We start from the raw sequence: 17,220 nt of genomic DNA, 5'->3' as shown, positions 1-17,220 counted from the left end.
CCTTTTCCAAAAGTACCCTGCCCCCAACTTGACTTCTGCCTAGTACCCTTCCCCCAACTTGACTTCTGCCTGCTACCATAGCAACAGCTCATGGAACACTGCTGTTCGCCACACAATGTTTCAATTCCACAGAGCATGAGTGCTTGACTTTTCAAACCTAACAGCAAATCCATAGTACTGTTCTTTGGTAACACATTTTTCTGTACCAATACAAAACATGCTTCTATTAATTTACACATACAGCCTAGTTTTTATTCTAGAATGGTATGAAACAGCCAATCAGTTCTTTTTGTTTAGAAAAAAATATGTATGCCTCCATTTCCAAACTGTCTTTCTTTTCATATTGCCATTCTACTGAAAGACACCTCCTGAGTGCATCCAGTTCTCCTTTGAAGATGTTCACAGTGTGGATTGTAGGGCACAGCTATGTCTTCTGGAGTGAAAAGTTTGCAGAGAAAACAGGTATGGTGAGAGACCTTGCTTTGCCAAATGTAGACATTAAATGGATTGGTCAGAGAGGGTTAAAGTGGCACCAATTGATGCCATTGGTGAAATCCTTCATGCAAATCCAACACCCTGACCTCATAATAGTGCACTGTGGTGGCAATGACCTAGGCACTTTGACTGGGGTAGGTCTGGAAATGCTTATGAAGGACACCTTTGCACAACTGTTTTCACTTTTCCCTAAAACTGCCTTTGTGTTTTCTAACATATGCCAAAGGCAAAAATGGAACTGGTCCAATCATTTCTGTCCGCAGATTGACAAAGCAAGAAAGCACGTCAACAAATCTGTTTCTGCTTTCCTCCGTGACTATGGTATGGGTTCCATTTACCACAACAACTTGCGTTACGACATGCAAGACATTTATAGAGGAGATGGTGTGCACTTCAATGATGAAGGGAACAGAGTCTTCCTCTTGAACCTTAGACTCTGCATCGGTACTTACTTGTAGGTACCACAAAAAAATCACTTAATAAACACAACGGCTCTTTTTAGAGCCCCCTAATATCTAAACACTTAAATCTGAATTTCATTTATTTTTTGTATTTTTTTTTTACCGTACGCTTACCGTAAGCTTACCGTACGCGTACCCCGTGATTTTTTTTTAAAATCAATAAATGTTTTCCTTGTACTTTTCTGTCCTTCTTTGACCCCCTTACAAATGTTAGGGGGTCTGTAACTCTCTCCCTTGCCCCCTTTTCAAGATATCACTCTTTTTTACCGGAGTGAAATACACAAAATGGCGGCCGCGGCTTCCTGGTTTCGGCCGATTCGAATGTTTACTAAGATCTAACAGCCAATCAGAATCGCGCTCGCGCACGCCACCGTACGCGTACGGTAAGCTTACGGTAAGCGTACCGTAAGCTGGCTCAGATATATATATTGATTTAAAGGCTATTTTCTCAGAATCTACTGAACAGATTTACACCAAACCTACAAAAGGCACTTCCTTGACCTGAGGACTACCTCTCTGCCAAATTTCTAGTAATTCTGTTCAGCCGTTCGGGCTGTAGCCCTGTCTAAAGGTCCTATGGAAAAATGCATGGGAAAAACGCGTTTTGGGACCCCCCTTTTATCTCAGCCCCCGCTTGACGAATCCCCCCGAGACTTTCAGGGTAGGAGCGGAGCGTAGCGCCCCACCTATTTTGAGAAATTCGCGAGGATTCGTCGACTGGCGCCAAAGTTATTCAAAATAGAATGTTGCGGATTTCCTATGGAAACGTGGTCCTAACTATAACTACCTACTGGCGACCGCCAGTAGGTAATATATATATATATATATATATATATATATATATATGTATATATATATATATATATATTATCTACTGGCGGTCGCCAGTAGATAGTTATAGTTAGGACCGTGTTTCCATAGGAAATCTGAAAATTCTATTTTGAATAACTTTGGCGCCGGTTGACGAATCCTCGCGAATTTTTCAAAATAGGTGGGGCGCTCCGCTCCGCTCCTACCCTGAAAGTCTCGGGGTGATTAGTCAAGCGGGGGCCGAGAAAAAAGGGGGGTCCCAAAACGTGTTTCCCCCATGCATTTTTCCATAGGACCTTTAGTCGAAGGTACAGCCCGAACAGCTAAACAGAATTACGTGAAATTTGGCAGAGAGGTAGCCATAAGGTTAATGAAGTGCCTTTTGAAGGTCTCGTGTAAATCTGTTCAGTATTTCCTGAGAAAATAGTATTTAAAACCATATCAATATCTATACGCGCGCACCGTGCGCGCACTGTGCGCGCACCCTGCCGTGCACGAGCGCAATTCTGATTGGTTGTTAGATGTCAGTAAATATTCAAATCGGTGGAAATCAGGAAGTGGTGGCCGCCATTTTGTCTGTTGCAGTCTGAGGCAGTGAAAAACAAAGGTGGAGAACGTGAAAAGGGGGCAGGGTGGACAGTTCCTGACCCCCTAGCCTTTGTCAGGGGGTCACCGAAGGACCCCCAAAGGTGAAAAAAACATTTATTTTTTTGTCGAAAATGCGCGGGCTGGGCGCCCGGAGCGCGCACGGTTCGCGCACGGCACGCACAACGCTTCGTGGGCGAACGGTGCGCGAAGCGCACCGAGTGCCCACAGCGCGCGCACGGTGCGCAAAGACCACCGTGCGCGCACCGTGCGCGCACGGTGCCAAACCTGGAAAAAAAATATTAATAAATACATAACTTAGCATTTAAAAAAACGTACAAATTCACTTAAAAAACCATAGGTTTCACACACGTTATAGTTAGGAATTAGCATTAAAAAAACTTGCAAATTCACTTAAAAAACCATAGGTTTCACACATGTTATAGTTAGCTGGACATTTCCCTCCAAAAAAACAATGATATTCCCCCGTTATAGTTAGTGCAGGCAACTATAACTCACGCGACCGCAATCCTCTGCTGATGACGTCAGATATTACATCACTGATTACATATGTGTCTTTCTGAAAAATAAATATTTGTAATATATGTATAGCTAAAGATTAATGGAAGAAGACATGGGTAAATAGGTGTCTAAATACAGTGATGTAATATCTGACGTCATCAGCAGAGGATTGCGGTTGTGAATATATATATATATATATATATATCCATCATAAAGTTGCCACGAAACGGGAGAGCCCACACAGGAAGAATATGCTCAATGTTTTAATGGAAGCTTGCTGCAGGGAAAAAGGAGGGGTACAGCTTAGTCTGAATGTCCAGCCTGACGCGTTTCGTGCCGTAGCACTTCCTCAGAGGCATGACAACTGCCAGCGTGCACAACCAGTTTGCGAGGCACTCCTTATAAACCTTCTGACACCTGCTCAAGTGGGCGTTGCTGCTCGCACAGCCTTCTGGTATCGGTAGTGCCCCAGTCTTACTTCCGTGAGTTGTTGCGCATCGCGGCAGAAATAAAATGAATAGAAATCCAAGTGGGTAGCTGTGGTCGCCTTCTTTCACCCAGCAGACACGTACCCGCTTCCATCAGCGACTCCTGTCCCGATTGTAGATCCCGCCGATGGCGTTACCTCGGGTCCGCTCCACCAGCAGGGCTCCTCCCACGGCCCTGGCTGACCGTTATATATCCATCATAAAGTTGCCACGAAACGGGAGAGCCCACACAGGAAGAATATGCTCAATGTTTTAATGGAAGCTTGCTGCAGGGAAAAAGGAGGGGTACAGCTTAGTCTGAATGTCCAGCCTGACGCGTTTCGTGCCGTAGCACTTCCTCAGAGGCATGACAACTGCCAGCGTGCACAACCAGTTTGCGAGGCACTCCTTATAAACCTTCTGACACCTGCTCAAGTGGGCGTTGCTGCTCGCACAGCCTTCTGGTATCGGTAGTGCCCCAGTCTTACTTCCGTGAGTTGTTGCGCATCGCGGCAGAAATAAAATGAATAGAAATCCAAGTGGGTAGCTGTGGTCGCCTTCTTTCACCCAGCAGACACGTACCCGCTTCCATCAGCGACTCCTGTCCCGATTGTAGATCCCGCCGATGGCGTTACCTCGGGTCCGCTCCACCAGCAGGGCTCCTCCCACGGCCCTGGCTGACCGTTATATATCCATCATAAAGTTGCCACGAAACGGGAGAGCCCACACAGGAAGAATATGCTCAATGTTTTAATGGAAGCTTGCTGCAGGGAAAAAGGAGGGGTACAGCTTAGTCTGAATGTCCAGCCTGACGCGTTTCGTGCCGTAGCACTTCCTCAGAGGCATGACAACTGCCAGCGTGCACAACCAGTTTGCGAGGCACTCCTTATAAACCTTCTGACACCTGCTCAAGTGGGCGTTGCTGCTCGCACAGCCTTCTGGTATCGGTAGTGCCCCAGTCTTACTTCCGTGAGTTGTTGCGCATCGCGGCAGAAATAAAATGAATAGAAATCCAAGTGGGTAGCTGTGGTCGCCTTCTTTCACCCAGCAGACACGTACCCGCTTCCATCAGCGACTCCTGTCCCGATTGTAGATCCCGCCGATGGCGTTACCTCGGGTCCGCTCCACCAGCAGGGCTCCTCCCACGGCCCTGGCTGACCGTTATATATCCATCATAAAGTTGCCACGAAACGGGAGAGCCCAAACAGGAAGAATATGCTCAATGTTTTAATGGAAGCTTGCTGCAGGGAAAAAGGAGGGGTACAGCTTAGTCTGAATGTCCAGCCTGACGCGTTTCGTGCCGTAGCACTTCCTCAGAGGCATGACAACTGCCAGCGTGCACAACCAGTTTGCGAGGCACTCCTTATAAACCTTCTGACACCTGCTCAAGTGGGCGTTGCTGCTCGCACAGCCTTCTGGTATCGGTAGTGCCCCAGTCTTACTTCCGTGAGTTGTTGCGCATCGCGGCAGAAATAAAATGAATAGAAATCCAAGTGGGTAGCTGTGGTCGCCTTCTTTCACCCAGCAGACACGTACCCGCTTCCATCAGCGACTCCTGTCCCGATTGTAGATCCCGCCGATGGCGTTACCTCGGGTCCGCTCCACCAGCAGGGCTCCTCCCACGGCCCTGGCTGACCGTTATATATCCATCATAAAGTTGCCACGAAACGGGAGAGCCCACACAGGAAGAATATGCTCAATGTTTTAATGGAAGCTTGCTGCAGGGAAAAAGGAGGGGTACAGCTTAGTCTGAATGTCCAGCCTGACGCGTTTCGTGCCGTAGCACTTCCTCAGAGGCATGACAACTGCCAGCGTGCACAACCAGTTTGCGAGGCACTCCTTATAAACCTTCTGACACCTGCTCAAGTGGGCGTTGCTGCTCGCACAGCCTTCTGGTATCGGTAGTGCCCCAGTCTTACTTCCGTGAGTTGTTGCGCATCGCGGCAGAAATAAAATGAATAGAAATCCAAGTGGGTAGCTGTGGGTAGCTGTGGTCGCCTTCTTTCACCCAGCAGACACGTATATATATATACAATACCCTTTCAGGCATAGAGTGATGCATAAATTATGCAAAAAAGAAGCAGAGAACTCAGGGTAGTTCTCAAATTTAGGTGGAAATCAGCTCCTGTATAGAGCACTCTCAACACCAGCGACACTCTAGATCTGCTCACCTCAAATGTCTGCTTTTCTATCAAAGTCTTTAAGCATAGGATTAGCACAGTGCCATCCATGCCGAGATAGGAAGGGACAAAGTATTTTGCCATTTCTACAGCAAAGTGTTTAAGCATAGGACTAGCACAGTGCTGTCCATGCCAAGCTGTAAAATGACAAAAGTAATTTACCGCTCCTGGGACAGTATTACATCTGTGAATTGGTAAAATACCAACCAAGCAAATCGGAAATGAGTAAAAGCAGCCCCTGACACAGTGTTTCACTCTACTTAAAGCTCTTCAGAGAGGTATAACTTTGTCCAGACACAAGGTAGCACCCAGTATAAGTCAAAACAATACCCTTTCAGGCATAGAGTGATGCATAAAGTATGCAAAAAAGAAGCAGAGAACCCTAGGTAGTTCTAAAATGTAGGTGGAAAGCTGCTCCTGTATAGAGCCCTCTCAACACTAGCGACACTCTAGATCTGCTCACCTCAAATGTCTGCTTTTCTATCAAAGTCTTTAAGCATAGGATGAGCACAGTGCCATCCACGCCGAGATATACATATATATAAAAATATAAAGAACCTTACAAATCCTCTTAAAAAAACAAAGGTTACAGGGATGTTATAGTTAGAAAATAGAATTTTAAAATGTAGAAATTCACTGAATAGAAGCAAAGTTTACAAAGGTTACATGGACATTATAGTTAGGAAGTAGAATAAAAACAACTTAGAAATTCACTGAAAAATCCAAAGGTTAGAGGGATGTTGTAGTTAAGATCAGATTTCACTCGTACAAAGCCAGTGAAATTTAGCAGTTATGCACTGCTTATGACCTCACATATTACTTCACTCATGACATGGCCAATGACATCCAACGAAGTCTGAGTAATCCCGCTGTGGGGACTTACTAGTGGCAATAGTAGGGGTTCTTGGCCCCCACCCTCAGCAGCCAAGGGAACTTCACCCCCCAACCAATAGTGTGCCAGGAGGCCCGTTTGCAGAATGGTTGTGAAATGGGGCGGGCCTTCGACAAGGTCTCAGCAATCCCGCTGTTGGGGACTTACTTGCGGCAACAATAGGGGTCTTGGCCCCCAATAATCCTCAACAGCCAAGGGGACATCCTCCCCCAACCAGTAGTGTGCCAGGAAGCCCCTTTGCAGAGTGGTTGAGAAAGGGGGCAGGTCCTCTGAAGAGGTCTCAGCAATCCAGCTATGGGGCACTTACTTGTGGCAACAATAGTGGGGCCCCCAATGACACTCCAACAAGGTCTCGGCAATCCCACTGTGGGAGACTTAATTGTGGCAACAGTAGGGGTTCTTGGCCCCCCAACGACCCTCAGCAGCCAAAAGGATTTCATCCCCGAACCAGTAGTGCACCAGGAGGCTCCTTTGCAGAGTGGTTGAGAAAAAGAGCGGGCCTCCGACGAGGTCTGAGGAATCCTGTTGTGGGGGCCTTACTTGTGGGTGTTATATAGTCCAGAAGAAGTTGTGGTCCCTGGGGCTCAATGATCCTTAGGAGGGGGGCGTGAGCGCCTCCTCCTTTTAAAAAAATGTCCATGGGACCTGGGATACCCGGGGGTTGTATTCTAAACAAGCGCGGGAGTCCACGCTAGTTTTCAAGGCTAAAAATCTTGGAGTTATTTTTTTATGCCAATCTATGCTTCAGTGCCCAGATCAATGCAGTGACATCTGGGGGCTATTATTTACTACAGGTTCTAAAAAAAATACTCCCGTTCATCCCAACTGATCTGCAGAAGACCGTAATGTTGGCCCTAGTGGGGACGAAGCTGGATTATTGTAACACACTTTATCTAGGCATTCCATAATACTCGATAAAAAAACTGCAGTCGCTTCAAAATGCGCTGGCAAGAACGCTCTTGAACATTCCTAAGTTCAAACCTGTGGCGCATCTACTACATAGTCTGCACTGGCTCCCTGTGGAGAGGAGAATCTCGTTCAAAGCCTTGTGCCTGGTACACACATGGTACGGGCCCCCTCTGCTATCAGGAACTATTTACCTGGTACACTCCCAGTAGAACACTGAGGTCCAGCACAGAACACAAGGTTCAGATCCCAAGATTTAAGCGAGTAAAATGGGGCGGTAGAACACTGAGATTTCAAGTGGGAAGGTTATGGAATGCCCTCCCTCTGGCCCTCCACTCCCAACAAAATTTGCAGCTGTTTAGAAAGCAGCTGAAGACCTGGCTGTTCCCATCGGCTCAGCCTTAACGCTGGATGTGTCACTGCCCTGGTTACTGCTCTGCCGTTGCCGATTTGGTCCGCACAGCGCTAAGACGTCCCTACGGGTATTGCGCGCTTTACAAAAGCAATTCATTCATTCATTCATTCATTCATTCATTCATTCATTCATTCACGCTTGTGTTTTTCAACTTTTCACCACGGAGTGGAGAAGTGTGGCTCAATGATTAGAGCGGCAGACCCTGATGCAGAGGTGTAGCCCGGGACCAGGGTTCAATTCCCCACCTCGGCAGGTCTTGGGCTCAAAAATTCCACGGACCTGATAATTCTCGCCTCAGTGCCATTCCAATCATGGAGTCCCACTCTGAAACTCTGGGCAATAGCTTGCTTAATCTCCACAACGGCCCCCACAACGCTAAGGATGCCTGGCCTCCACCTTGGGGGTGCCCAGGAGTGGACGCCTCACAGGGAAAGCCAGGATGGGTTCCACAGTGGTATTCGTACAAGCGCCTTGAGACCCTTGCGGGTGAGTAGTGCGCTATACAAGTATCAATTTATATTTTTACATTTACATTTGCGGCTTCGTCGTGTTTCCGCAACAAATTGTTTTTAAAAAGTGCTTTTTTGCTCTGTCAGTGTCACAAGAGAACCCCGGGGCCACAATTAGGGGGTCAAGGCATTCCTACCCCACGCCATTTTCTTTTTTAAAGTACTTTTTTGTGGAATTTGGCTAAAGCCGAGTCCCAAGATGGCTGCCAACACTTCCTGGTTAAAGTGTTTGCAGCCAATTAGATTTCAGCACGAGGTTGGGAGGGTTTCCGGAGCCTTCGTGTCCCTAGATATACAAATGTTCATTCCCCACAAACATAAACGAAATACAATTAATGTAATCAATCTACATATTATAGAATTTCTATAACCACACAAAGCCTTACACATATGTTCATGCAACAAAATATCAACACACATGCATCAAAAAGGACACCAGCACAAACCTCCATGTACACACACATAAATAAATTATAACAAAAGTACCCCTTCTGTCAACTAAAACAAAAACAAGCATACAAACATGGACCACGTGGGAGCAGGAAAGTTAATGTTAAGCAGGAAAGAAACTTGAAAGCGTCCATCAATCCTAACAGACATAAAAGTGCGTCAATGCCTCTGGTGGGCACAATGTAAATGCAATAGCAATACAATAGAGAAAATCACTGATGCTTAACTAATGGGGGTGTCTGATAAAATATCCATGTCAAAAATATCGAGGACCAAAATACCGAGAAGGTAAGTGCAAATGGGTAAGTATAGATTTGCTATTCTTAACTCCACGTCTACGTACCTTGAAGATATATATATCGTCAAGGTATGTATGTGTGGAGTTAAGTATAGTAAAACGTTCTTTTATGTTATGCTATGTTATTGGATTTGTAGAGGGCGGCTTATCACCCCGGAGGGTATCCAGGTGATAGGCAGGTGAAAACGGAGTCTAGAAGTGGTCGGTGGAGGGACTAGAGTGCTTGTTGAAGAGCTAGGCCTTCAGCTTCTTTTGGAATACCAGAAGGGATGTGGAGGTCCTGATGTGGAGAGGGAGGTCATTCCAGGACTTTGCTGTGAGGTGGGAGGAGGAACGGCCTCCGGTTCGGCTTCTGCATATGCAGGGTACTTGGGCCAGAGAGAGAGGCAGAGAGAAGGTGTATGGTTGGTTGATTGAACTGGAGGAAGTGGAAGTAGTAGCAGGGTTCGGTGTTGTGTAGGGCCTTGAATGTGTGTGTGGCATCATTTCTAGACCGGGAGCCAGTGTAGCTGCCTTAAGCGGGGAGTGATGTGGGTACATCGGGGGAGGTCCAGTGTGAGTCTGGCAGAGGAGTTCTGTATGGTCTGGCCTCTTTGGAGGAGGTGGGCTGGTATTCCTGTATAGAGTACGTTGCTGTAGTGCAGTCTGCTTGTGACGAGGGCCTGGGTGAGGGTGCACCTTGAGACCTGGGGGTGTCACTTGAAGATCTTGTGTAGCATGCGCAGGATGAAGAAGCAGGAGGATGTGACAGCGTTGATTTGTGAGGCCATGGTAAGTTTGCTGCCGAGGATGATTCCGAGGTTTCTGCCGCAAGGTTTCCCATAGAAACTCACCAGCACAATATTTTTGTCCTTGATATTCTTGACACGATATTTTGTCCACAAGATATTTTTCCTCAATATTTTATCCTAACACCTTTATAATATATTTATTATGTTTAATAATGTTATATTAACAATAACAACGGTTGCAAATGAACTATTGTCTTTATTACAATAATACATATCCTGGGCTTTGGGTCAGCGCTTGCTCATTACTGGACAGCTTTATTGTCTATCTCAGATAGATGCTTTGACTTTCCTCCCTGTTCTTATGTTTGTCTCACCCCCAGAGCATTTCTTCTTTACCACACTTCGGGGCAGATTAATGTTTGACTTGCGCCTCATTTACGCCGCCGTTGCGTCACTTTTGTGACGCAGCAGCGGCGCAAATCCTGCGCCATGGTGCGGGGTATTCACAATCTGGGAGATGCGTCACGTTGCAAAGCCCTGCGCCACATGTAGGCGTTCATGGGCAGGTGGGGGCGTTCCGGCGCAGGAACGCCTCCTAAAAGTGGCTGAGTGAAATCTACAAAATTTCACTCAGTCACTTTTGAGCCCATACTGCGTCAAAACCCTGCGCCTGCCTGAAGCAGGCGTAAGGATTGACGCAGCAGTGTGAAGATAGGGCCCCCCAGAGCATTGCTGGAGCTGCGTCGCGCTTGCGACGCGACTCCAGCAATGCGCCACTTTTACGGCACAGGTGAGTGACGCATCTGTGCCGTTTTTGCCCCATGGTGCGCCGCATTTCCATGGTGGCGGAGCTGGGGCGCAAAATAACTGGCGCATCCCTGCTGATATGCAGGGATGCGTCAGTTATTATAAATATGCCCCTTCATTTATTGACTTGCATGTGATGCAGCACTTGTCACCGTGCAAACTTTGGTGCAAACTCAAGATCAGGCCGCACTAAGCAGATGGATCTTTAGTTCCAGCTGAGGCTGACATAGCAATCAATAAACTCCAATAATATGATTCACAGGAGGCCTCACAAAGATGACAGAGAAGATTTGATTTTCAAACTATAAAGGTTTATAAAAGGATTTAACATAAAATACACAAGTTCAAATCGTCAAATTAGTTGTAAATCGATAGTCAATACATGAATACATTATCCAATATATTCCAAAGCAATTCAAAATCATAAATGGAAAGAAAACCTGTTATAAAGTTTCTCAATATAAATCAAGCAGACTCAGTTCCTCATGGAGGGAAACTCTACTCAGCCAAGCTAGAAGAAATCAGGAAAATTGGGGATAAATCAGGCATAAGGTGTCACTATGCAAAGCTCCTGAAAGTCAGTTACTCATGACTCAAGTAAAGTTTCATCAAGCAAGTGGGAAAGGATCTTAGTGCTAAAGCTACATTAATCTAGAGTTTAAAATACATGTTCCAACATTTTGTTACACCAACACGCAGTTCCATGAAGGGGATCACACAAGTTAGAGCACATGATGATAACACAAGTTAAATATTTTCGCAAGCTAAAGCACAATGAAATCTCTTCTAAGCGGCCTCCAGTATCTGCAATATATGAAGATACACTCATTGCAAGATGGTCTCTCCCAGGTGGTCATTAGTGCCTGCTCTGAGGATTGTGTAAAGCCAAACATTCACATGAGAAAATAACAACAAATGATAGAACGTTGAAGTTACTGATACAGCCTTTCTCAAGAAGACATGGAAAACTAACGTTGGTCATTTAATATCCACACTCGTTAAATACAGTCTTGTAAAATGTGGAAAATGCACTGTAAATACTTTTGTCTCTTACATGTTAATGTTGTTATGCGCGCAAAATTTTTAATTATGAAAAAAAAGTCCTTGATATCCTTCCACTGATGACAACAGGGATGCTTTTTTCACTTGCCTTTTAGCACCACATGTGAGCACATGGCTTTCCACTTTCTCGCTCTGATGTCCCTGTTGGCTCACCAAACCCTACCCCACATTTCACCCTGGCTCATCCTTTGTTTCCCTGCCCTTCCCCATCTCCTGCTTGTGTGAGCACATTTTCCTCTCTCAGGCCAACGTCTCAGTGGTAAAAAGTCTTACTATTTCCAGCTGCATACATTTTAAATCTCTTCCAAAATACAAATTTTAAATGCTTTTATTTCAGCCTGCCTTGAGTACTATGATTCTATCAATGTCTGCCTACCCCTTTACCTGGGGGCATATCAGCAAGGCGGCGATAGAAAATTATTGCCGCTTTTGCGGCCATTTTCGGCCGAAAAGCGGCGAAAATTTTATCGCCTAATTAGCAAGGTCACGCTAACGCGTGAAACCTTGCATTAGCGCCCGTATTCTTAACGCACAGCTTTGCATCTCTAACGAGATGCAAAGTGGGATTTCCTGACCTAACATGACAGGAGAAATGTCGCTAAGCGACATTTCTCCTATCATCAAGCCCCACGCTATGAAGCATAGCGGCAAGAAAAGTAGCGATAACCCCTGTTATCGCTACTTTCCTTACGCCTGCTTCAGGACTGACTTAGCCATGATATCCTATGGAAGGTGGATATCATGGCTAAGTTTGTCTTGCCCTATCATCAAGCTAACGCCACATTACGTGAGATAATCTCACGTTAGGCAGTTAGCGCTAGGATTTTTATCGCTTTTGAGATAAGCGTTGCTAATAGCACGCTATCTCAGCGATAAAAATCCACGTTAGCCGGTGATAATTATCCTAGCGCTAAGTGCGCACTTAGCGATAATTATCGCCGGTTGATGCTGATATGCCCCCTGGTTCGTAAACTACAACTCTTTCAGAATCATCAATCAGGATTTATAAAACGCAGCTAATCATCCAATAGGGGAACCAGGTGCTTGCAGGTCCCGGAGGCTTATTCGAACAGTCAGGTTTTGAGGACCATCCGATTTCTGGACGTGAGGTGATGGTCCGGAGTTGCGTAGGGAGGCTGTTCCAGGTCTTTGCTGTGATGTGGGAGAAGGGGCGTCCTCCACGTCTGCTTCGGTAGATGAGGTGAGCATGGGTAAATGAGAGGGAAGAGGAACGTAGTCTTCGACGGTTGGTAGAAGTCCAGGCGATGGTTAATTTAGGCAGGTCCTTGGTTGTGTGGAGCCTTGTGTGCATTGGTCAGCAGCTTGAATTGACATCTTTTCTGTAGAGGGAGCCAGTGGAGTTGCCTAAGGCGGGTGTGATGAGGCAGCTTGACTAAAGCTGAAACATCAGTTAAAAAAATCTAATTTCTCCAGCTCTGATTCAACTTCACAGACTTCCCACTGGTCCTTAGCACAGAAGCCTCACCAGGGAGCCGTGCCCCGTCCGATGATAGGGAGATTTTTTAAATATAGAGATAGAGATGCTGTTCTCAAAGGCAAAAGGGCAATTGCTGTACCAACCTGGCGCATCCTAATCTTCCCTGATCACACTTGTTAGGTCCAGACACAGCGCAAACCGCATGACTAAGTGAAGCAGAAGTTGCGTAACATTAACATATCCTATATGCTGCTCTATCCTGCATGGCTACAGGTGCTACAAGACTCATGATCTTTTTACTTCAACATTCCGAGGGAGGCTTGGACCTGGCTTACTCAGCAACGACCCCTGACCACACACCAGCCCCAGAGGTGGCAGTCGGCCACTCCTACAAAGGCAGGGGGGGGGTGAGGTCTAGGGAACGGTGGAGACGAAGGCAGAAACAATCCAGACGGCAGAGGAAGGGCCCATCGACAGAGTCAGAGGGGAGCGTCGAAGTCTGGGAGCGGCTGAGGGGCTGCCGGCCCCAGGGGTGTCCATGTTGGGGCCACAGAGGAACAGAAGCCGTCACATGAGTTGAGGCCCTAAGAAGGGTTTAGACCCCATGGTTGTCTACTGTAAGAACTCCTTGTTTGCACATCAGCACCACTGTATCCTATCATACTGTTCATTGAATTGGTTCCCCAGACGAGGTGGTGGATGGGTTGGCTGTCTACATCAGCTATTTACATCGATCCCAAGTTAGTTATGTGTTAATATTGGGGTTTGGGCGACAGATGCTTCTTCAGGGTTGGAAGTATAGGGTGGGGGAGAATGTAGGAATGGGGAGTGTAATTGTTTTGTTTTTTGGCTCTATTGTTTGCTTCTGTTGCTCAGTCTCATCAGGTATGGCGCTCACCCCCCCGCATGCCCTTGCAATCCACTTCGGGGGTGGGAGGGGGGCTCCCGGTGAGGCTTTTCTTACCGTTTCAGCATTATGGGGCTGTTTGCACCCTATACTAATGCACGTCAGTCCATGCTTGTGCCAGAGCCATGGGAGCCTTTTAGCTAATGACGTGGAAAGTCAATAGGCTTCTAGTCCGAATCAAGAGAGGGGCTGTACTGCAATTTGCACATCAACATAACCCAGCCATCCTGATGCTTCAGGTATCTCACCTAAAGGAAGATCACTGCCCATTCGTAGCCCGCAGGCGATATGACAGTGTTTTCAGGCGGAGTGCTCGCCGGGCTCGAGGGGTGGCCATATATCCTATACAAAACCCTAGCCCTGGTGGTCTTTAATGTGACAAGCGATACCTGCAGGCGGTATGTGGCCCTTGAAAGTTTCATGGAGGGTACCCCGTACAATCTGATCAGTGTATACGTTCCTGCTGCCATGCCCGATCTACAAGGGCATATCTCAGGGAGCGCCTGAGCCCCCTGCCCTGCGGGGTGATGATAGTGGTTGGAGACTTTAATGACATTATGGACGCACAAGACTGGTTTAATCCTACAGACAGGCCCCAGCAACTGGGATGGGGTTAGGTGGACTGGATATTTGGATTGGGAATTAGTGACGCATGGTGCATTTGGAATCCTGGTAGACGTGAATATACACATGTCTGCGGCGCATGGTTCACTGTCCCGCACTGACTACATATTCCTCCGGGCCTCCGACCTCCTATAGACTACAGGCTCTCATTTCCTTCCTCGAGGGTTCTCTGACCATGCTCCAGTGACAGCACACTTTGGAGCTCCAACAATAGGAGAATGCCCATTGTGGCATCCGAATGTCTGGGTTCTTACGGACTAGCATTTTTCTGAATACTTAACAGATAAACTGTGGGCGTTTCTCAACATCAATAGAGGACTTGGCTGGGATGCTATGGGGACCGTGCAGGGCCTCTAGGAGGGGTATTATTGCTGCCACTATGCCAGGGGCAAGGACCACAAATGGCTGGCCCAGATTACCGAGTTAGAGACGTCTATAATGTCAGAAGAATATGTAGAGCTGGACTGCCAGACGGCCCTGAAGCAGCACTAATTGGCCATCGTCAGGGCCTCTCTATAGCAGCTGTGCCTGGAGGAGCATTGCAATTGTTGGATAGCCTCTGCACGGAAGGTCTATGAATGGGAGGCACGTCGAGCAAGCTCCTGCACTGGCTGGCCATGAAGAATATGGAATCCAGGGTGGTACCCAGATTCCTAGATGGAGCTGGGCTGATGGTGGAAGACTCCACGAGAATCGAGTCTGTCTTTGCACACTGCTATCAGGGGGTTTATGATGAACGTGCCCACTTAAACTGTGAGTCCGAAAATCCGCTGGATATACCGCTGTCCAGGTTGTCCACGGCAGACAGAATCCCCCTGGAGGAATCACTTATGCTCAAGGGGTGGGTGAAACACTTTCAGGTCCAAATTCCTGGAAAACCCCGGGCCCGAATGCTTACCCAGTGGAATATTATCGTAAGCTGCATCCAGAGGATCTTTCATCCATCCTGAACTTATTTGCGGAGGCGATTACCAACGGCCCCTTCCCGCTGGAGGTAGACCTGGCGCCTATGGTGATCCTGCTTAAACCTGGACCACTGCGATTCATACCACCCCAACTCCCTCATAAATACGGAGGCTAACCTATACGCCAAGTTGCTCGCTGACCGCCTCCTGCGGGTGTTGCCCCACCTGGTCCATCAGGACCAATGCAGCTACATCCCTCGCCACATGGTCCACAGTAAATACTTGTAAATAGCCCACTGGCAATGTGGGCTCCAAACGGCGCACTGCTATGTAATTCATACAAATTCTGTTTCCTCAAACGCTCTACCTTCGTGACCCCATTGCCAAGAGGCCACCCAAAACAAGGTCATGAAATAACAAATGAAAAGGAGCGTTCAATTCCATACAGGATTATCTGTTTCAAAATCAGCAGATGGGTAAACTGTTCTCCAGCAACAGATCAAGTAGTCATGACGTGACGAAAAAAAGTTATTCAGGAATCTTGAGAGTTGCTTTGAATCCAATTTTATTTAAAAAATGCCAATTTGACAGAAGCAAACCATTCAGACCAGCCAATGTGGTACGTTCCAGTAGGACTTCATCAGGGCCTAAAATTTAAAATATACATATCACCAATAATGTTTTATACATACAAATTGTGCTACACTACCCATTCACCCGTTAACCATTTTCCCACAAAAAATATTAAAACACACCCCAGCAAGACATACACACTAATATAATCCATTCACTGGGTGTTTCTACCATCCCAGTGTAGGTCATACTCCGTAAACAATCAGAATTAATACATTCTTAGAACCGTTAAATTCTTGAATTTGTATATAGTTATACTGATGGCCTAACAACCCCCTGTGATCTATTATTCACAGACAATTGCCCTCTGTATAAAGATCAGGTAACAATCTCGAAATAATAAAATTCACAAATTCATTAGAAAATTTAATCAGTGGCCTCAATTCCACCAAGTTCTCATCATTAGGAGACATTTGGCCTGTGTATGGAGATCAGGTGACAGTGGCCTTACATCCCACGAAATTCCCATCTATAGGAGACATTTGGCCTGTGTATGGAGATCGGGTAGTATCATGCTATCCTTGCAAACCCCTCTCTCCCATTTCCAGAAAACACCGTTTAAAAAAATTATTTTTAAGGATAAGCATAATCTGCATTGTTCTCCTTCTTCCCAGGTAAAAATCCCCGGCCCGAAAATTGTATCACTCACTTGATCAATATCCCAATGTTGTCATCCACCCAGTGTTGGCTCCTGTTGTTATCTCATAAATCCTCATAGATATAATTTTGCACCACTAGATGGCGTGTTGCGCTCCCATCTTATCTATAACAAAAGGATTTAGGGCTAGATGTACGACCCACCAATTTGCGACTCGCAAATTACGTTGCATTTGCGACTTGCTAATTGGGATGTATAACAGTGTCTCAGGACACTGTCAGCGATTCCTATTGGGGTCGCAAATTGTATGCCCCATGAATAGTAATGAGGATGTCGCAATTTGCGACACCATTAGGAATGGCTACCACTCCCAGTTATGGTGGCCTGCTGGGGTCAGCAGACCGCCATTTCTGGGACTGCTTTTAAACAAAGCAGTCTTTTTTTTTTTTTTTTTTTAATGCAGCCCTTTTTCCTTAAAGGAAAACGGGCTGCATTTAAAAAAGAAAAATGAAACTTTTCAGTTTT

The sequence above is a fragment of the Triturus cristatus genome, chromosome 4_2 (genome assembly GCF_964204655.1).
Source record: "Triturus cristatus chromosome 4_2, aTriCri1.1, whole genome shotgun sequence".
In the NCBI taxonomy this organism is placed as follows: Eukaryota; Metazoa; Chordata; class Amphibia; order Caudata; family Salamandridae; genus Triturus; species Triturus cristatus.
The sequence above is the reverse complement of the archived record's forward strand: the minus strand, read 5'-3'. Positions refer to the sequence as shown.